The sequence below is a fragment of the Lissotriton vulgaris genome, chromosome 5 (assembly GCF_964263255.1).
Source record: "Lissotriton vulgaris chromosome 5, aLisVul1.2, whole genome shotgun sequence".
NCBI lineage: Eukaryota > Metazoa > Chordata > Amphibia > Caudata > Salamandridae > Lissotriton > Lissotriton vulgaris.
This window is the reverse complement of record NC_141693.1, coordinates 132,732,746-132,756,092: the sequence shown is the minus strand read 5'-3', so window position 1 is coordinate 132,756,092 and position 23,347 is coordinate 132,732,746.

The following is a 23,347-nucleotide window of genomic DNA, read 5'->3' as shown; positions in this document are numbered from 1 at the left end:
CTGTCACAGACACTAAGCTGGCATACACTGGCTGCTTTACTTGCATGAGACCCTTCCTTTCAGTCACCAGGATTGCCTTCTATATATAAGTATGTATGTATACATTTTTTCACATGTTTCTTTTATGGGGAGAGGTTTGCACAAAACCTAATCTTTTCTGTAATTGTTTCTGAAAAGTGTAGTGGTCTGTTTCCTTTCTGCAGACTGGGGCGCAGGACATGAGTGGGTCCTTTGGCGTTTGCTGGAGTGGAAGAGCTGCTGTGAATCCGAAGTGCCCCCCTACCCCTGGTGCCCCCACCCACACACACGCACACGCACAATCACAACCCTCAGGTTCCCCCGCCTCTTTAAGAGTTGGGGTAGACAGCATGTTCTTGATGGCGGTGCCTCAGCTTGCTCCGCCATTAGCTATGATTCACCTCTTTTATAGATATATTTCTTTTCAAACATTCAAAGATGCAAGTAGTTTCTTCAGCATCAATAAACATTTTAAGTACAATGTCATTCTACATTTTAAAACCACCTGGACAACAAACCACTAACATTATGGCAAACTTTTAGCTTCATTATGCAAGTTCCGCTAATCACCAAATTCGCCATCCCCATGAAATCTTTTAAAATGGTTTAAACAAAAAAATCAATGTTGAAAATTTTGTATAATTCGAAGCAGAAATGTCTTTGTTGGACGGTATGAACAAGTGAGGTTTGATGCACAGTCTGCAAAATATAAGAAAGATTGCTACGTCGAAAGTAGGTTGTTAACCTCTTAAACACCACCCTCCCCTACCATCTCCCCATATTTAGCCAAAAGGAAAATTTCAGATGCAGACAGCCAGGATCCATTACATACTCAACTATACACTATACTATAATGGGGTTCAGAACCACAGAAGGGAGGGGATGGCCGAACGCGTTCTCAAATATATATATTATATAGATATGATTCACTAGCAGCCCATTGACCATCTACCGGGCATGAGGTTTATACCTACCATGCAGTGCTTACCTTGTAAAAAACATAACTGCCAGGGTACTCATCAGTAGGCCACTGCAGCTTACACTGTACATTGCCCCTGTCAGTGCTGCCAATGACAAAGTGTGACAATTCAAGCTATTCCAAACGCTGAACACTATAAGAATGGCTAAGGTAGGCAGGTATTAGTCCTTTTTTTTTTTATGTATATTGAATTAATAAACTGACTGTTTGTGTGCTCATTTCTAAATTAGACAGACAGCGCCACCATGTGGCAGACTGTTTTAAGTGCCAGTGTTGACAATTAAGTGCCTGTGCCCAACACCGGAAACCACTGGTTCAAATTAAGCAAACTGGTTTGATGGTCACAAGCAGGAAAATAAATCAATGGCATACATGCGCAGGGAGAAAACATGTTTTTTTTTGTATTTCTGAACAAGCCCCTTCTTTCGGGGGTTTATTTCACAAATAGAAAGAAAATAATTGCTGCTCATCATGGTCTTGCTGCTGGCCCACATTGCAGCTCTCAAAAAGGTCTACCCTGCTGGCTAGAGCAGTCTCCCTGAAATGATCCCCATCGCACCAGCAGAGACCTTTTGATACAGCAGGCAATTGCCGGCTACTTCAAGTGAAGGATCTGGAAAACAACTGCAAGTGGCATTTTCCATTTCCACTGACTGCTGGGGATGTGGAAAAGGTTCCAAACTATGAAACAAAAATACCAATGTTATATGAATAACTATGTAATGTCCTGAGTGCTCTGAATAAAGATAATCTCCACTTCTTGTGATTTATAGAGAAGAAGGAAAAGAAATGTGGACTGCACCAACGGAGTGAGTACTGGAGCCCTTGCAGCTCACTCTGAGAACCCAGTGAAGCAGCCATGAATGGTCAGCGGAGGAGTAGCCGGGACCCTCTAAGCCACTCTTTCAACGTCCAAGCAGCAGAATAGTCATCCTGGTGGCATCAAGGAGAACATGCAGCTACCAGTGCTTCTGGGTCACCCCCGGGGATCCTGAAAGGGATCTCGGAGGCACAGATTTTCATTGAGAGCTAGGCAGATCCAGAGCCGGACTGGCTACTGGGCAGTTTGGAATGCTGCTGAGTTGGGGGCTAAGTTCGTTGATGGGGACCTGCGTGTACTAAACAAAATTTGTTTTGTTTTTATTATTTCGAAGTACACGCACTTCTCCATGTACGAAATCAGCCCCTACTGCAGTAAAATCTTCCAGCAGCTCGGCAGCATTCCAAACTGCCCGGTAGCCAGTCCGGCCCTGGGCAGATCCTCTCGTGAACATGCAGCAGAGAATATTCGTACAGGATAAGCAACCTGGATGTGAATTCCAAACTACAATTTAAATTAAGCCTTGGTGATGGGCAATTGCTTGCCTCTTCTCGAAAGATCAAAAGTTGCATTTAATTTAATTTATTTATACAGTGCCACATTCATCCATAGGATATCACAGCGCTAAGGAGAGCACATCCTAAGTGAGGGAGGGGTTCTGGAAGAAAATCTCTAGGTTGCTAGTCAGTTCCTAGGAAACAGATGCGTTTTTAGTTTTTTTCCGAATGCCAGGTATTCATCAGTAAGCCGAAGTTCTAATGGAAGTTTATTCAAGTGGGTCGCTGCTAGGTGTGAAAAAGAATGACCCCCCAGCCCTGGTCTTCTTTTTTTTTTTTTTTTTTTTTTTTTCCAAAACCTTTATTGCACTTTGCATAGTACACAGCGGAATGCCTACAACCCCGAGGGCCGGCCGCTATCGGAGGATCCTTGCAAACAGAGATTTTCAGCAAAATGGACAATCATACCACTTTAACAATCAAGTTCTTGACAGAAAATGCTGAGAAAATAAAAGTGCCAGTTGCGCAATTGTTCAATGCAGGAATTGAGGTTTTGATGGAGATTTTTTTGTTTTTTGAAAAAGAACAAAACTCATAACAACAACAGTTAGGAATGACAGCTTGGTCTGACACGAATCAGTGATTTATAAATCTCTAGAGTCGCTTTGGATCATGGGAATCTGACAGTCCTACCACGTACGTACATGCCTCTACTCTCCCCAACCGCCCCCACCCCTACAGATTCAGCCGTCTAAGTGCTAAGAGGCGATCTCCTACAGCCGCTCAGGCCCACTCCCCACTCCCACCCCCGCCCAGGATTAGCCCTCCTCGTCCTCCTCATCAGAGTCATCCAGATCATCCTCTCGCAAAGGTTCGCAGATGTCCCCCCTGTACTCATTCCACTTCAGCCATATCCTATTCCACTTCCCGGGGCAGGCTCGGTTGATGTACACTGCTCGCTCGGTCAGCATCACTCGATCCATGTTCAAGCACCACTGGGACTTGGTTGGGAGTTCCGCTGCCCCCCAGCGCTGCGCTATGTCACGTTTCGCTACCATTAGCCCCGCCGTGACCCAAAGTTGCTCGTATCGGTTCAGGTCAGTAGGTTCCCATATATTTAGCAAACACCTCCGTGGGTCAGGTAAGATGGAATGACTTAGTGCCTGTGAGAGTGTACGGAGTACTTGCCTCCAGTATTCCTGGATCTTAGGGCAATCCCATATGGTATGGAAGAACGTGCCCTCCTCCCCACACCCGCGCAGACAGTAGGGATGGGGCGCCCTTTGTATACGATGTAGCATCGTCCTTGTGTAGTAAACCCTGTGCAGGATCTTAAATTGTACCAGTCGCATGCGTGCCGAGATGCCTATTTCTTTAGGGGACCCAAGAGCTGCGTTCCATTCATGTTCATCCATGTCGTTAACCTCCCCTTCCCATTTCTCCTTCAGTTGTGATGTTGGTTCAGGGCTGTTGTTGAGGAGCTTGCGGTAAGTGAGGGATGTCGCCCGTTCTAACATGCAATATGTGAGTAGGCGATCTTCCAGCGGTGAGGACTCTGGGAGTGTTGTATCTGCAGGGATGGCTGCAAGTAGTGCGTGGCGTACCTGAATGTATCTGTAGAGCTCCCTGTCGTTGAGCTCATAGAGTTCTTTTAGTCGGGCAAAGGGGATCACTTCATTTCTTTCCCATAGATCACCCACCACGGAGATGCCTATTGTGTCCCATTGTGTGAAACCCTTGGTGTTTCTCAGGTTGCCAAGCATGCGCGAGTCCCACAGCGGAGTCATCCCTGTGATTTTCCCCTTCCAGCCCAGAGCTGCCGTAGCTGCGTGCCATATCTGCACCGTCAACTTGGTGGGGCCGACCAGAGTACGCACCTTGCGGTGATCATATAGTGGACCTAACAGACTATCTGCTCCCAACTGCTCCCTGTCTGAGTGAAATGCTGGTTCGGTGTGCGGTGCGTGTATCCATTGATTAACGTGCCTCAAATGTGCAGCCCAATAATACAACTTCAGATTCGGTAGCGCAATGCCCTCACCATACCAGTCTCTGTGTAGCTTGGATTGTGCCACTCGCGCCGGGAGGTTGCCCTACAGTAGGTTAGAGACTAGAGCTGCTACCTTCTGGAAGAATTTGGGTGGCACCGGATAGGGCGAGTTGTCGAGGACGTACAAGAAGCGTGGCAACGCCATCATCTTATAAAGCGCCGCCCTGCCGAGGAGCGTTAACGGCAGGCCGGACCAGAATTCCACATCCCGCTTGAGTCTATCTAGGGGCGGCTTCAGATTCTTTTCCATGAATTCGACCGGGTCCTTAGTGACATGTATGCCCAGATATTTAAAGGAAGTTTCCGCCAGTCGCAGCGGGCAAGTTTCGTCGAGGTCCGGGGCCGGACCCCGGAGGACATATATCTCCGACTTGGACCAGTTAAGCGTGTAGCCGGATATCCTGCCGTACGTGTCACAAATGCGTAACAAGGCCGGTATACCCTCCTCTGGGTCTGTTAGATATAGCAGCATGTCGTCTGCGTAGAGGGACAGACGGTCCTCCCAACCCCCAGTCCCCGGTATACCCTTGAGGAGGGGGGAGGCTCGTAGTAAAGTCGCAAGTGGTTCCAGGGAGATGGCAAACAACAGGGGCGACAAAGGGCACCCCTGTCGCGTGCCCCGACTCAGCGGAAAAGTGCGGGAAATGTGGCCGTTCGCCACCACATGAGCCATCGGGGCTGTGTACAGTAGTTTAACCCACGCTATAAAGCGAGGCCCGAACCCCATATGTGTCAGCGTTTCAAAAAGATACTCCCACTCCACCAGGTCAAATGCCATTTTGGCATCAAGTGCCAGGATTACTGCCGGCGTGGTGATGGCGTCAGCTCTGGCCAGGATACCATGCAGTCGCCGCAAGTTCAGAGCTGTGTTCCTGTGCGGCATAAACCCGGACTGATCCGGGTGTACAATCGAGGACAGATGGGGCAGGATCCTCTGTGCCAAAAGTTTGGCCAAGATTTTCGCTTCCCTCCGCTATGCATGCCTAGTGTTTTCTCTGGCCATGGGCTTCAGGAAAGGCGGGAGGAGGGAGGAGTCGGGGTAGGTGAGATCTGTAGGTGCCCCTACTGTGCTTGTGCTGTTCGACCTTGACTGAGCGATTGTTTTGCTAACGTTGCACTCACATCTGAACTTGTTGGGGAGGGAGGGAGGGGGGGGGAGTTTAATTAAAATAAAACAGAAAAGTGGATGCCCAGATGATTAATGCACCCTCTGCTTATGTCGAGGCGGGGTTGCGCTGAGTGTAACCCGAAGATTTAATCGGACTGCTTTATGGACTATATGTCGATGTAACGTTGGGGGCTGTAAGACATATATCCGGAATGTATTTGACATGCTTGAATTATGCTACCGCTGTCACCCTTTTCATATCTGTGCATCTGCAATAAAAACTAAGTTAAAAAAAAAAAAGATTTTCGCTTCCGCGTTCAACAACGAAATTGGCCGATAGGAGGAACAGTCCTCCGGGGGCTTGCCCGGCTTGGGAATTGGTATTATAGTGGCCTCGCGCTGGTCTGGTGGAAGGGAACCCTTCTCCAGGCAGTCCTTGAACATCCCCAGCAGATGCGTGCTAAGGGTGTCTGGCATAGCCTGATACCATTCTATGGGTATCCCATTCGGTCCCAATGCTTTGCCCGGGTTCAGTGCCTTGATGGCCAGCTGGATTTCGTCGGCTGTGATGTCTGCCTCCAGTTCGGTCGACGCCTCCGGTGAGAGGGTCCGCACCTCAATCGGTGCCAAGAGTGCCCTGGCACTCTCCGGTGTAATCGTACGAGCCGGGGTGTACACTCGTTCAAAATGGGACGCAAGGAGTTCTGTTATGCGCCTGGGGTCGGTGTGTGTCACTCCCTGTTCATCTCTCAAACGTTGGACTCCCCTGGAGCTACCCTCTCGCCTATCGAGCCACGCCAGCATTTTCCCCGCTTTGTCCCCCACTTCATAGATCCTGTTCTGGGTGTCGGTTAAGAGACCCTTGACCACCAACCGTAGGTGATCATTGTACAGCTGTTGCTGGAGAGTGAGCGCGTGCAGGGCCTCTGGCGAAGGATGAGACTCATGCGCCGCCGTCCGCACCCTCAACGTAATCTCTAGGTCGGCTAGCTCCTGCGACTGTTGTTTCTTATGTCTGGTTATGGTGTTAATGGCTTGTCCCCTCAGAACTGTTTTATAGGCCTCCCAGAGCGTCGCTGGTGAGCGTACTGAGTGTGCATTTTCAAGGAAGTAGTGTTTCGTGGTGCCTTTGAGTGCATTGCGAACCTGTGGGATTTTAAAATATGATGCGTGCATGGGGTAGATGCGCCTACGTGCTCTCGTTTGTAGGGACAGCGTCAGTGTGAGCGGTGAGTGGTCCGAAATACCCCGAGGGTGAATCTCCAGGGTATCTACATAACTAAGGGCCTCCCCCAGTGCCAGGAAATAATCGATGCGTGACAGGCTGCCATGCACCGCTGAGTGGAATGTGTATTGCTTCGTGCCCGGGTGTAGGTGTCTCCAAATGTCTGTCATGCCCATTGCAGTGGTAAATCGCCGGAAGTATGTTTCCCCCCCCGTCCGGTTGGGCGATGGGTGTTTATCTAGTTGTTGGTCTATGACCGCGTTGAAGTCCCCCCCATGTATGGTCTCACCCTCGGGGAGTGTTAAAAGGAAGTCCCCAAGTCTTGGGAGGTGGACCGAGTGTAAAGCAGGTGGCACATACACCGATACTAGATTAAAGAGTTTCCCCTCCCACTGTCCCTGCACGGCCGCAAAGCAGCCCTGATCATCCGTTTTAATTGATAGGGGCATGAAACGTGAGTTCTTCTGTATTAGTATGCCCGAACCCCTAGAGCCGGACGTGAAAGCAGAGTGGGCCCACATTTTGTAGCCTCGCCTATCCAAGGCCTTCGTGGCCCCCCCACCAGGTGTGTCTCTTGCAACAGGGCCACAGTAGGTCGCAAGCGCTTAATAGCCGTCAGTACCAATCCCCGCTTAACCTTGTCCCCCAAACCTCTCACATTCCAGGACAGCAAGGTCATAGGTGGGCATTGTGCGTCAGAGTGGGTCACCCCCTCTGCCGGGACGGGATTGTTAGCCATCGGGTGGGATTAGGGACATGATGCAGTGCCCCAGAGACAGGACCGGTGTAGTGGCTGCGTCGTTGCGCAGCAAAGCGTTTAGAGGGATCATGGGGGCATAATGTCACTGTCTGTTTCAAGCAACGTGTTCTGATCCCCATAGGTACTGAAACATTGTCTTTGACCCATAATGCACATTCCTAACATAAACAATTCAAAACAAACCCCCCTCCCTGCCCCCCTGCTTAACGGACCTCTAACTGCCCGCCACCCCAACTTAGCAGAGTGCTTTACCCATCCCAACACCAGAGTACTTGCTTGAAGGGGGGAGAGTGTCTCCCCAGGCAGGCGGCTTCCCTGAAGGCTCTTGGGGCAGCCATGCCGGCGTCTACGTGCAGCTGCGGAAAGTATGGATTAGTTCGGCGTTTGGCGATTGCTCAGTGTCCAGTGTCCAAGGTCAGGTTCATTCATTCCCGCCTCCCCCTTCAAACCCATGGGATGGCGAGTGGTCCGGTCCTTCCGCTCGACCTGATGTTTGCGAGTCTGCTCCGCTACCTCCTCCACGGTCTCGATCCGGTCTGTGTGTTTTGCGCTGTCGTCCAACGGTTTGCCATCCCTCCAGCCAGTCCCTGGCTGCTCCAGGGGAATCGAAGATCCACACTTTCTTGTCTGCTACCACCCGTAGTTTAGCTGGGAAAATCATTGAGTACGGCAGTTCTTTATCTCTCAAGGTCTTTTTGACTTCCAGGAACGTTTTCCTTCTCCTAGACACCTCAGCTGTATAGTCCGGGAAGAAAGCAATCTTCGAGTTTTGAATTTGGATGGTCGGTGCCACTCTAGCGGCCTGCAGGATGGCGTCCCGATCCCGGAAATTGAACAACCGAGCCAGGATCGGTCGCGGTGCGGCCCCCGACTTTGGCTTGCCTCCTGGAACGCGGTGTGCCCTTTCGACGGAGAAGAAGTTGGAGAGTCCCTTGGGCTTAAGCCGAGTCTTGACCAAGTCCTCCACGTAGAGGTCCATAGCCCCCGTGTCCTCTGATTCTGGCACACCTAAAATTCGGACATTATTGCGTCGGGAGCGCCCTTCCTGATCGTCCAGTTTGTCCCTAAGCATTCTGTTATCGGTTTGCAGCCGCTCTACTGCTATTTGCAATTCAGACACATCCTCGACCAGCGCCTTAGCGACCACCTCGACCTGCTTGACCCTCTCGTTCATTTTTTGGAGATCCGCCCTTATCAGGGTGACTTCCGTCGCCGTGGCACCCACCGTCGTTTGCACTTGGGCCAGCGCTGCTAGGACATCGTCTAGCGTGGCCTTCTTCGCCCCCTCGGTTTCCGCCGCTTTCCCGGCGGCCTTTCGTTGGTCTTGGGGTGGTGAGTGCCTCTCAAATGCGAATTTGTCCAGCTTGGCCTGGGTTGAGTTGTTTCTAGGGCCCCTATGGGACATGGCGCTGGAGAGAATGACCGTGCGTGGGTTGCACAGCGCCGCTTTCGTGGTGGTAGTTTGCGACTAGGTAGAGGGACACCGCAGTGGGGGGTGGCCTCTCCTCTTCGTCATGTAGTGGTGCGACGCTCTCCTGGTGAATGTGCACCTGCCTGGCGCTGAGCCTCCTCCCAGTGTGCGGTGTGATGCAAGTTGTGACTCACCCCGGCCGGGGCCGTCGCGTTACGATTCTCCTCAGTGCCCCCGTTCTGTGGGTGTTGCCCAGGCTCTTGCCCTTCAGGTGGCGCCGCGTGTGTATGGCCCCCGGTGATTCCGGTGAAAGGCTGTGGTGTCTTTAACTCTCGCCCGCTGTGGCCGCCGTATAGCGCTGCTGGTCACTGTGCGATTTTGGCGGCTGCTGCCGGGGTCCGGCGCCTTCCCTTGCTAAGACCGTGTAATGGCGGCACTGGGTGATCCTGCGCAGCTCCCGTCGCGCTGCTGGAGGACGCGTGTGTGACCGGGGAGTGCTGTCAGGTTGCCGCGGTGGACGTCTGTGTGTCTGGGCGGATGGGCGGGTAGCTTTGCGGTGTTGTCGGGGGAAGCGCTCGGTGAGCCGGCGCTTCCTGCCACTCACCCCCGCGTTCTGGACACTTCCGGCCGGACTCGCTGGCGCTGGGGGTCCGCGGCTCCTCGGTTGCAGTCAGGCCCAGCTCCTCCTCCGCCTCCCGAGGACGTGGTTCTGTCCGTTCGGGCCGCCGCCGCTCTCAAGGACTTCCACGCTGCTCGCCACACGGACACCGGGTCCGGTCCGCCCCTTTCCGCCAGTAAAACTCAGGATAATGATGCGGATTATCGCGGAAAGCCGCCTCTGCCCAGGAGCCTCCCTAAGCTGCGGCCGCCATCGTTGGCTGCTAGCCACGCCCCCCAGCCCTGGTCTTCTTGATGCTTTTAGTTTTTGCCCATCCCTGGTGGCGCAACCACAGAGTGCAAGTACATGGTCCTGCATGGTGAGTGCAATTTCGACGAATATGCCTAGATTTTTTGCAATTTGTTTGGGGGCGGGTGCATTACCCAATGATGAGGGCCACCAGGTTGAATTCCAGACTAAATGTGCTCCTCAAAAGAGCAGAATCTCCGACTGTTCTGCGCAAGTTTCAAACTGTGATTGGACATCCAGGCTGCCATTTCCGAAAGGCAACTGGTTAGTCTGATCCTTGTGTCTTCGTGCCTATCGAGAGCAATCACCAGTTGTGTATCATCTGCATAAGAGCAGATACTGATGCCCCATTTTCTGCTGATCTTAGCCAATGAGGACACGTAAACATTAAAGAGGGTAGGCCTCAAGGAACCTCCCTGTGCAACACCATACTTAATGGGTTTAGGGTTTGAAGAAAAGGTGCCAAGTTGTATGGTATGTGTTCTACTACTAAAAAAGGAACGAAGCCACTGAGGGCTTTGGTGTGTATTCCTTTTACATGGAGGGTTTTCAACAGCAGATTGTGTGAGACAGTGTTGAAAGCCGCTCATAGGTCCAACAGGATCAGGGTGGCGGCTCTACCCTGGTCGACCACAGATCTGATGTTGTCCAACACTGCCAGGAGGGGGGTTTCCATACTATTAGTGGCTCTAAAGCCGGTTTGTGTGGGGTCCAGAAGCTCATTAGTCTGAAGATAGTTGGTTAATTGTTGACCAACTTCTCCATAACTTTGGATAGGTATGGGAGCTGGGATATTGGTCGATAATTTGCCAGGTTTTGAACATCTGTGCCCACTTTTTTTAATAGGGGAACCATTGTGGCATTTTTTAAGATCTCTGGAAATACTGCAATATGTAAGGATTGATTGAATATGTGGGTAAATGTGGGGGCATACGGTTGATATTATTCATGAGAAAATAAAATGAGGGCATGGGTCTAAAGGGACCCTGAGTCTACTTCAGCCATTGCTTTTGCAACCTGCTCCTCTGTAAAGGGGTCGAAGTTACTGAGGTAGAACTGGGCATCAGGATGGGGTCTAAGGTTCCCCAATCTGTGTCATCTGGTAGGTTCTGATCTCCGAATGAGGAATAAATGACAGAGATTTCATCGGAAAAAAATCTGCTAATTGCCTCACAACCCTCTAATGAGGGGGAGAGGACATTATCGGAAGAAATATAAAAATGGTATATATGAGACTGCCGGAAGCAAGTAACGAGCATCACCTGATAGAAGACAATTTCATTAGTTTTATTGACTCTTTCCTTGGGTGTATGCTCCAAACCACCTTTACTTATTGTCTGGTGGCTTTGAACTGATTTCTATGAAACCCACACTTATCTTGTGTTCAGATGGTCAAAGTTAATGGATAGCCTTTCAGCTCATTCTATCTGGTGCTGTTCTGAAAGTTCACTAGTCTTAAATAGATAATTTGCATCTCCTGTGCTTCAATTCTTTATGGTCAAACATATATTAAACTTTACATTTACATTTTGTACATTAATTTAATTGCCTTTTGATATTTTGTGTCACTTGATTAAATGCTGTAAATTGTTCTTACGAGTGATGCTTTTTAAGCATGGCCCAAACTTTTATAAATGTCGCAATTAAAATAAACAATCAAACATGCTGTAGAGTTGTGGGCCCTAGGCCCGCATGCTACTAAAATGATAGACACGGTCTCCATGGGTATGCTTCATTTACTGACCACGAGCACATGCATTCAGGCCCTTTTTTTAATAGGCGCACGTCCTTCATGACCCCTATGGTAGATGGGCGTGGGGTGCATGGATGGGCAGCCCTCGTAGGAGTGGCTGGTTAAAACTGATGCCTGCTGAGACACTAGAACGTATCCAGCAGGACACTACACATTTTTTGGCAGCATTTTATATAGTGCGAACTTGACCCGAAGGTATCAGAGCACTTTACATGAGCACCAAGTGCGTTACAGAAGCACATGTTTCCAGTAGATTATCTTACATTGGCTATGCTCTGTTTAATCCTTTTGTGACATTTTCTATTTTTGCACATTAAATAATTTTATTCAGGTAAAAATTACAAAACAAACATATCAAATACTATAAGGTAAAGTAGTGCGGTATAGTAATTCAAAATAGATTGTACGTTTACACTAGTTAACAATTCACATGAAACCATCCAGTGAAAAGAAAAGACAGTTATTTTATTCACCCCTCTATCGCTAACAATCTCCAACAAGGGTCATTCTGGAATGTTTAATTATTTGATGATGTCTGCTTGGGTTTTAAGACCTATTGTGACATCATTCACTGGAAGGCCGTTTAAATTTGGTAGCGTGCTCAAATATGAAAGGGGGTGAAAAGAGAAAGTTGAATTAATAGAATGACCAATAATAACAAGAAACTAGTATTTAGAAAGTGAGGTACTATTTATACTACAAATTATTATAAATATCTGAAGCCGTACAACAGATTCAAATAAAGATATTCAAGACTAAGACAGATAATATGTAGTAATTTTGTGAAGAATCAGATAAGGCGACAGGCACACAGGGGCTGGGACTGCTGGAGAAGGGGACTGTGGAAGCTTTAACAGGGAAACTAGACCGCAAACTTCCAAGCAATGCATGTTTACACACTTCCTGAGTTGGAGTTATTTCTAACCCTGGGCGAAGAACTACGCTCCGTTTGCGGAGTTTGCGGAGTTTTGGCAACTCCGCATTCCGCGGAGTTCGCGTAGCTGCCGATAACTCCGCTATCCGGTGCGGAGCGTAGTTGTCGCGCGCTAAATAACATTATCGCGTGCGCGGTAATGGCTTACCTTGGTTCTGCGTTCGCTTTTTCCCGGTCGCGTCTGCCACCATGTTTGTAAACCCTCCCGTGCGACTGTGGAGAACGCGATAACGTCATTGGAAGAGCGATAAAGCCATAAGGACGCGCGAGTATGTTTGTTGGTAAGATCGAGTTGCCGAACATGCAGAACCTGCAATCTTGCACAGAATAATTCGCGAGCATGTTAAAAGTTAAACCATAATAATAAATTACCATTTTGGTTAGCAAACAAGTGAAAAACCCCTCAAAGTTGTACCTTTGGATGTATTTTTTGGGGGGAAGGAGTCCTCTTTCTGTTTCTACTCTATTTTTGAATATTAAGGAGGAAGGGCTCTGGAGTTTACAACTTCCTGTTCCTGTCCACAAGGCTCCTCCCAGTGCTTTGTCCATGAGGTGGTCACTTTCATTTGGATTTTGAGCTGGCAGGATCACTTTCTGTGTGTGTTGGCTGCATTACTGCTTTTTTTGGATTTTACTGAGGACTTTTGGATTTTGAATTCTCTTTTTCAAGTAAGTTCAGTAATGTATGAGTGAGTATGATGTTGTAGACTTGTGTTTGTTTGATTTAAAATTTTTTAACTACAGTATTCATTCCTTGATTTAAATTATTGATGGGTGCCTATACTTTTATGAGGTCCCAACTTGTATTTCTTTTTAAATTTCATCCAGGCTACATAGAGAGGTACCCATGGGTAAAATCATAATTCTGTGTTTAAATTTTTATTCAAGTTTGTAAACAAACATCATGGCTGGCATTGGATTATGGTCATCATTATGCAATAGCAATGTCTGCTGTGGAATTTCTGTTTGTGTAATTTAATAGTTTTTTATTTTTTTAAGCCAATAGCTGACCCTAGTACTCCATGTAGTTAGTGTGTAGGCATGTTTGAGTTCATTGTAATAACTTTCTGTGGTTGCCCTGGCCATGTGTTGTTGGTGGCCATTTTATGTTTCCCAGCCACTTTGCTCTTGCCATTGGCCTCCAAACTTGTGGCCTACTCTGCCAGTAGGCCAGAGGTACTAGTCATAGGGTCATGAAAGGTAATCAACTGTTTTTCTGGTGTACCTCTAATTAGAAAATCATGGATGGACTGGTTTGATTTAGAAAATCTTATGTTTATGTGTGGGGTATGTCAGGTTTTGGGTGTCTGTCAATTTCTGCCATTAGGTAACCCTAGGAATACAGCTCGGGTAGTTTTGGTAACGTCGCACCGTGTGAGAACGCGACCTTACCTTTTTTGTCTTGTTCGCGCGCTCAATGTACTGGCTCGGGAACGCGATAACGACTTTTCACTCGATTCGCGTTGCCGAACACGCCGATTTTGCATTCTCGCGAACAATATGTCCCGAGTTGCATAAAAGTTCCTCGAAAATGTTTAATGTGTCCCCTGTGCTACAAAAAGTCCTCATTTATGTGTTATTTGGTTGTAGTTTTGTCTTCCTGGAGCATGGGCCACTCCCAGTTCCTTTCTGTCCTCTATGTAATGATTTCTTGTTTACGGTTGGGGTGACCAATTTGGGGGGTGGTGTGTCCATTTTGTGAAGCTAAGCATTGTCCCTTTGGCATAGGCATTTATTGTCTGTCTTCTCTTTCTTTTCATGTAGTGGTGAGGGCCATTTTGTGTGTACTTACTTCCTTTGTGATGATTCTGCTATGTAGTTAGTGTATAGGCATGTTTGAGTTCATTGTAATAACTTCACTCCCCCCTTTGTCCCCGCCTTGCCCCACGAACCCTGTCCGCCCTACCTCAGCTGACTTGGTGCTGCCGGGAATTGAAAGCTAAAACCGCAATCTTGGTGAGGAGCAGGCGAGCGGCACTGTGCTCGGCCCCTCCCACCTCTACGGGTATAAATGAACAGCTTCAGCAGGCAGCGCAGCGGACGTGCGCAGCGGGCGCGACGACGGCGCGCCGAAGACGCGCCAAAGACTAGCCCGTCTGCGCCCGTCCGCGCCTGTACGGGACTAGGGACTGGTACCTCCGCCCCATTAACTAAGGACAGGCCAGACATACCGAGACTGACATACTCCAAAGACAGTCTCATGCTACTTAATATCAAACCCCTGCAGGGCCATCTTTCATGTGCCTCAGTGGAGCCTGCCAATCTTACGGGATCTTTTGGTTGCAAGACATGTAGATGGGTCAATAAATCCCCAGATGATCCTACACTAAGAAACACTACCAATATTGAGATATCTTGTATCTATTTGAATACAAGATCTCTCCCCAAACATTCAATCGAACTCTGGGACACTTTATACCAACTACTACCAGATCTAGTGTTCCTTACGGAGACTTGGCTTGACACCCACAGTACTCCAGACATTGCAACTGCACTCCCTATTGGGTATAAGATTTTACACCTTAACAGACCCAAAAACAAAAAGGGTGGAGGGATGGCTCTGCTATATAAAGAGACATTTACATGTACTCAAGAAACCCCTAAACAGGATAGCAAACATGAAGTCATGATCTATTCAATCTCCTTAGATTCCCATCTATTGATGGGAGGAGCCATCATTTATAACCCTCCAGGGAGTTCAACTGAATTTAGCACTCAACTTCTTTCTCAGATTCTTCCCACTTGTTTAAAGTACAAAAACATCCTAGTATTAGGAGACTTTAACGTACATTTCGAGTCCGATAATAACCCGCTTACCAGGCATCTTGCAGATAACATGCAAATCCTACAGTTAACACAACTAGTCAACCAGGAAACACATAAAGCCGGTCACAGACTGGACCTGATATTTACAAATATCGAGACCACTACTATCAACAACATTACGCCTCTCACGTGGACCGATCACTATAGAATAGATTTCACCATCAGACTACCTATAAATAAAGTGAGACCAACGGCACAGAAACCAGCTACAACCAAAAACTGGAGCAAATTCACATTGGAGAAGTTTCACCAGAATTTCCAACACATTAACTTAGGCTCCTCTACTGAACAAGAAATACACCATCTACAGAAAAGCATCGGTGTCGCACTTGAACACTGTTCCATAAACTCCATTAAAAGTACAACTAGGCGAACAATGTCGGAAAAATGGTATGGCCCAGAGCTCAAGGTACATAAAAGAAAATGCACCACGCTGGAACATAAATGGAGACTGAGTAAAACCATGCTTGACAGATCCATTTACAAAAAAGAATTAAAATCTTACAACGCAGCTATTCGGAAAGCAAAAAAAGATTACTTTTCCCGACAAATATCAGAGCACAAACATTCCTCCAAAGAACTTTTTAAAATAGTTAAAGAACTGTGCAACCCCCCTAGTCTTACAACACATCTACCACCCTCACAGGAAGGATGTGACAAAATTAGCAATTATTTCTTTGATAAAATAGACACGATTTATTCATCCTTCACCAGCAATGATCAAGAACTGATTGAACACCATGTCAACGCAGAGCCTCCCCAGACGGCCACCTGCTCTGTCTTTGGCCCTTTTACAGAGGAAGAAGTAATTAAAACCATGTCAGAAATTAAATCAGGCTCACCATTGGACCCATGCCCACATTACATCTTTCAACAACTAATCCCCTCAATTGGTCCAACAGTGACGCAAGCATTAAATCAGTCATTAGACCAAGCAGAATTTCCAGCTATCTGGAAGACAGCAGTAGTGACTCCCCTACTTAAAAAAGCTGGTTCAGACATAAACAACCCCGCCAACTATCGGCCCATCTCGCAGTTGCCATACCTTTCAAAGGTATTGGAAAAATTAGTGAACAAACAGTTATCAAACTATCTGGAAAGCAATGACCTGCTCGACGCCTCGCAGACAGGCTTCAGGTCAAACAACAGTACAGAAACAACCTTATTGGCAGTACTGGATGACATCAGAAGTCAGGTTGATGAAGGTAAAACGGTGGCCCTGATATTGTTAGACTTATCAGCGGCTTTTGACACCGTATCTCACAACCTCCTGATGCAAATGTTAGCCGCAAAAGGACTGCAGGGAAAGGCACTGACCTGGTTGGAATCTTTCTTAACAGACAGATCACAATCTGTCCGATTAGGCAGCTACAACTCCACACCCAGTAAGATCAAGTATGGTGTACCACAGGGGGCATCATTAAGTCCAACATTATTTAATGTCTATGTATCATCATTGGCCAAGATCGGCAAAAAGTGGGGCGTTAACATCTGCTCTTACGCCGATGATACACAACTAATGATTGCCTTAGATGGGGAAGAAGATCCCAAAAACAGACTGACAAACTGTCTTTCTGAACTATCCAGATGGATGCACAATCACTGCCTGAAATTAAATGCCGATAAATCGGAGATTTTACTGTTTGGTGGATCCCAGCAACTTTGGGATGACACATGGTGGCCTAACATTCTTGGTGCCCCCCCCCAAACCTACCCAGACAGCAAGGAACTTGGGAATCTACATCGACAATAAATTGTCAATGAATAACCACGTGATAACCATCTGTGGCAAAAGCTTTGCATTACTGAAAATGTTACGAAGAGTGTTCCCATGGATTCCTTTGGAATGTAGAAAGATCCTAGTACAGTCACTATTAATCAGCAGACTTGACTATGGGAATTCCCTTTTCGTTGGCATGGCAGATTACTTATTCTCTAAATTACAGCTTGTTCAGAATGCGGCAGCAAAAGCCGTCTGTAATAAAAGAAAATACGACTCTGCTACAAGCTGTCTGAGAGCATTACACTGGCTGCCAATGAGAGAAAGAGCCACATTCAAAATACTATGCCTCACCCACAAAGCATTGCACAAAACAGGTCCAATCATCCTAAAAAACAGAATCAACTTCTATGTTCCACCTAGAAATCTTCGCTCCCAATACACAGCAAGAGCAACAACCACTAGAATAAGGAAGGCTAGGATGGGAGGCCGCACCTTTTCACACTTGGCAGCTAATCTATGGAATAACTTACCGACAGATTTGAGACTCACAGACGACCATCTTGCCTTTAGGAAAAAACTCAAAACAACACTGTTCCCTAAGACCCAATAAACTACCATATCACCGACAACAACCACCAGTTACACGTACACTGTTAATTTTAGCACCATGATATCCTTTTAGGATGAATGTCAGCGCTTTATAAGTACTTTTACCATTACCATTACCATTGTTGTTGGTGGGCAGGCCATGTGGTGGCGGCCATTTTGTGTATGCTTCCTTTGTGACTGATTTTGCCATGTTGTTGGTGGCCATGCCATGTGGTGGAGGCCATTTTGGGTGCATCCTTTCCCCATGTTGTTTTTGGGTGTCCCTGTCCTCCTGGCCCTATGGAGGCGGCCATTTTCTGTGTCCTTCCCTGGTTCTCTTCTTTTGCCATAGCCATCCAAGGCTTTAGTAGGTACTACTACTCACAGCCATAGGTGCATTCAAGTTAATCAACTATTTTTGTGGTGTAACTTTAATTACACCGTGTATGGCTTTGGATTGCTTCACATTTTTTGTAATGGTGGTACTTTCAGCTTTTGGTTGCTTGTGTGTAGCTAATATGGCACTCCCTGGCAGTAGGTAACCCTAGGAATACAGCTCGGGTACTTTTGGTAACGTCGCACCGTGTGAGAACGCGACCTTACCTTTTTTGTCTTGTTCGCGCGCTCAATGTACTGGCTCAGGAACGCGATAACGACTTTTCACTCGATTCGCGTTGCCGAACACGCCGATTTTGCATTCTCGCGAACAATATGTCCCGAGTTGCATAAAAGTTCCTCGAAAATGTTTAATGTGTCCCCTGTGCTACAAAAAGTCCTCATTTATGTGTTATTTGGTTGTAGTTTTGTCTTCCTGGAGCATGGGCCACTCCCAGTTCCTTTCTGTCCTCTATGTAATGATTTCTTGTTTACGGTTGGGGTGACCAATTTGGGGGGTGGTGTGTCCATTTTGTGAAGCTAAGCATTGTCCCTTTGGCATAGGCATTTATTGTCTGTCTTCTCTTTCTTTTCATGTAGTGGTGAGGGCCATTTTGTGTGTACTTACTTCCTTTGTGTTGATTCTGCTATGTTGTTGTTGGTGGGCAGGCCATGTGGTGGCGGCCATTTTGTGTATGCTTCCTATGTGACTGATTTTGCCATGTTGTTGGTGGCCATGCCATGTGGTGGAGGCCATTTTGGGTGCATCCTTTCCCCATGTTGTTTTTGGGTGTCCCTGTCCTCCTGGCCCTATGGAGGCGGCCATTTTCTGTGTCCTTCCCTGGTTCTCTTCTTTTGCCATAGCCATCCAAGGCTTTAGTAGGTACTACTACGCACAGCCATAGGTGCATTCAAGTTAATCAACTATTTTTGTGGTGTAACTTTAATTACACCGTGTATGGCTTTGGATTGCTTCACATTTTTTGTAATGGTGGTACTTTCAGCTTTTGGTTGCTTGTGTGTAGCTAATATGGCACTCCCTGCCAGTAGGTAACCCTAGGAATACAGCTCGGGTAGTTTTGGTAACGTCGCACCGTGTGAGAACGCGACCTTACCTTTTTTGTCTTGTTCGCGCGCTCAATGTACTGGCTCGGGAACGCGATAACGACTTTTCACTCGATTCGCGTTGCCGAACACGCCGATTTTGCATTCTCGCGAACAATATGTCCCGAGTTGCATAAAAGTTCCTCGAAAATGTTTAATGTGTCCCCTGTGCTACAAAAAAGACCTCATTTATGTGTTATTTGGTTGTAGTTTTGTCTTCCTGGAGCATGGGCCACTCCCAGTTCCTTTCTGTCCTCTATGTAATAATTTCTTGTTTACGGTTGGGGTGACCAATTTGGGGGGTGGTGTGTCCATTTTGTGAAGCTAAGCATTGTCCCTTTGGCATAGGCATTTATTGTCTGTCTTCTCTTTCTTTTCATGTAGTGGTGAGGACCATTTTGTGTGTACTTACTTCCTTTGTGTTGATTCTGCTATGTTGTTGTTGGTGGGCAGGCCATGTGGTGGCGGCCATTTTGTGTATGCTTCCTTTGTGACTGATTTTGCCATGTTGTTGGTGGCCATGCCATGTGGTGGAGGCCATTTTGGGTGCATCCTTTCCCCATGTTGTTTTTGGGTGTCCCTGTCCTCCTGGCCCTATGGAGGCGGCCATTTTCTGTGTCCTTCCCTGGTTCTCTTCTTTTGCCATAGCCATCCAAGGCTTTAGTAGGTACTACTACTCACAGCCATAGGTGCATTCAAGTTAATCAACTATTTTTGTGGTGTAACTTTAATTACACCGTGTATGGCTTTGGATTGCTTCACATTTTTTGTAATGGTGGTACTTTCAGCTTTTGGTTGCTTGTGTGTAGCTAATATGGCACTCCCTGGCAGTAGGTAACCCTAGGAATACAGCTCGGGTACTTTTGGTAACGTCGCACCGTGTGAGAACGCGACCTTACCTTTTTTGTCTTGTTCGCGCGCTCAATGTACTGGCTCAGGAACGCGATAACGACTTTTCACTCGATTCGCGTTGCCGAACACGCCGATTTTGCATTCTCGCGAACAATATGTCCCGAGTTGCATAAAAGTTCCTCGAAAATGTTTAATGTGTCCCCTGTGCTACAAAAAGTCCTCATTTATGTGTTATTTGGTTGTAGTTTTGTCTTCCTGGAGCATGGGCCACTCCCAGTTCCTTTCTGTCCTCTATGTAATGATTTCTTGTTTACGGTTGGGGTGACCAATTTGGGGGGTGGTGTGTCCATTTTGTGAAGCTAAGCATTGTCCCTTTGGCATAGGCATTTATTGTCTGTCTTCTCTTTCTTTTCATGTAGTGGTGAGGGCCATTTTGTGTGTACTTACTTCCTTTGTGTTGATTCTGCTATGTTGTTGTTGGTGGGCAGGCCATGTGGTGGCGGCCATTTTGTGTATGCTTCCTTTGTGACTGATTTTGCCATGTTGTTGGTGGCCATGCCATGTGGTGGAGGCCATTTTGGGTGCATCCTTTCCCCATGTTGTTTTTGGGTGTCCCTGTCCTCCTGGCCCTATGGAGGCGGCCATTTTCTGTGTCCTTCCCTGGTTCTCTTCTTTTGCCATAGCCATCCAAGGCTTTAGTAGGTACTACTACGCACAGCCATAGGTGCATTCAAGTTAATCAACTATTTTTGTGGTGTAACTTTAATTACACCGTGTATGGCTTTGGATTGCTTCACATTTTTTGTAATGGTGGTACTTTCAGCTTTTGGTTGCTTGTGTGTAGCTAATATGGCACTCCCTGCCAGTAGGTAACCCTAGGAATACAGCTCGGGTAGTTTTGGTAACGTCGCACCGTGTGAGAACGCGACCTTACCTTTTTTGTCTTGTTCGCGCGCTCAATGTACTGGCTCGGGAACGCGATAACGACTTTTCACTCGATTCGCGTTGCCGAACACGCCGATTTTGCATTCTCGCGAACAATATGTCCCGAGTTGCATAAAAGTTCCTCGAAAATGTTTAATGTGTCCCCTGTGCTACAAAAAAGTCCTCATTTATGTGTTATTTGGTTGTAGTTTTGTCTTCCTGGAGCATGGGCCACTCCCAGTTCCTTTCTGTCCTCTATGTAATGATTTCTTGTTTACGGTTGGGGTGACCAATTTGGGGGGTGGTGCGTCCATTTTGTGAAGCTAAGCATTGTCCCTTTGGCATAGGCATTTATTTTCTGTCTTCTCTTTCTTTTCATGTAGTGGTGAGGACCATTTTGTGTGTACTTACTTCCTTTGTGTTGATTCTGCTATGTTGTTGTTGGTGGGCAGGCCATGTGGTGGCGGCCATTTTGTGTATGCTTCCTTTGTGACTGATTTTGCCATGTTGTTGGTGGCCATGCCATGTGGTGGAGGCCATTTTGGGTGCATCCTTTCCCCATGTTGTTTTTGGGTGTCCCTGTCCTCCTGGCCCTATGGAGGCGGCCATTTTCTGTGTCCTTCCGTGGTTCTCTTCTTTTGCCATAGCCATCCAAGGCTTTTGTAGGTACTACTACTCACAGCCATAGGTGCATTCAAGTTAATCAACTATTTTTGTGGTGTAACTTTAATTACACCGTGTATGGCTTTGGATTGCTTCACATTTTTTGTAATGGTGGTACTTTCAGCTTTTGGTTGCTTGTGTGTAGCTAATATGGCACTCCCTGCCAGTAGGTAACCCTAGGAATACAGCTCGGGTAGTTTTGGTAACGTCGCACCGTGTGAGAACGCGACCTTACCTTTTTTGTCTTGTTCGCGCGCTCAATGTACTGGCTCGGGAACGCGATAACGACTTTTCACTCGATTCGCGTTGCCGAACACGCCGATTTTGCATTCTCGCGAACAATATGTCCCGAGTTGCATAAAAGTTCCTCGAAAATGTTTAATGTGTCCCCTGTGCTACAAAAAGTCCTCATTTATGTGTTATTTGGTTGTAGTTTTGTCTTCCTGGAGCATGGGCCACTCCCAGTTCCTTTCTGTCCTCTATGTAATGATTTCTTGTTTACGGTTGGGGTGACCAATTTGGGGGGTGGTGTGTCCATTTTGTGAAGCTAAGCATTGTCCCTTTGGCATAGGCATTTATTGTCTGTCTTCTCTTTCTTTTCATGTAGTGGTGAGGGCCATTTTGTGTGTACTTACTTCCTTTGTGTTGATTCTGCTATGTTGTTGTTGGTGGGCAGGCCATGTGGTGGCGGCCATTTTGTGTATGCTTCCTTTGTGACTGATTTTGCCATGTTGTTGGTGGCCATGCCATGTGGTGGAGGCCATTTTGGGTGCATCCTTTCCCATGTTGTTTTTGGGTGTCCCTGTCCTCCTGGCCCTATGGAGGCGGCCATTTTCTGTGTCCTTCCCTGGTTCTCTTCTTTTGCCATAGCCATCCAAGGCTTTAGTAGGTACTACTACTCACAGCCATAGGTGCATTCAAGTTAATCAACTATTTTTGTGGTGTAACTTTAATTACACCGTGTATGGCTTTGGATTGCTTCACATTTTTTGTAATGGTGGTACTTTCAGCTTTTGGTTGCTTGTGTGTAGCTAATATGGCACTCCCTGCCAGTAGGTAACCCTAGGAATACAGCTCGGGTACTTTTGGTAACGTCGCACCGTGTGAGAACGCGACCTTACCTTTTTTGTCTTGTTCGCGCGCTCAATGTACTGGCTCGGGAACGTGATAACGACTTTTCACTCGATTCGCGTTGCCGAACACGCCGATTTTGCATTCTCGCGAACAATATGTCCCGAGTTGCATAAAAGTTCCTCGAAAATGTTTAATGTGTCCCCTGTGCTACAAAAAAGTCCTCATTTATGTGTTATTTGGTTGTAGTTTTGTCTTCCTGGACAGGCCATGTGGTGGCGGCCATTTTGTAGGTACTTCCTTTGTGCATTTATCATTGGCCTCCCTGCTTTTGGTCTGATCTGATAGTAGGCCAGAGTCCCAGAGGTGGTAGTTACTAGTTAGCGGGGCTGCTTTATGTAGCTGTTTCTATTTGGTCTATTTAATTGCCATCATTACGGCATGTGTGTATGCCATTGCATTTCCAAGTTTGTTGTCTGGGCAGGGGGGTAGGTAACTTTTTTGTGTGTAATAATTTTATGGCTTGTATGTGTTTTTGCAGTGAAGTTTTACAAACTCTTAGCCATGGGGTATTTTGATTTTCCTTGCATTAACCTGTCATGACTCATGTGTAGCAGGCATCCTCCTTTTTCTGTCCATATTGGTATATGATAGGCCTGCTTGACTTTATTATTGGTTCTTTCTGGACTTCATGTGGCTGGGAGCTGTGGTGCTGGTAGTATTAGTCTTCTTTTTTGTGTTTTATACATTGGCCTGTGT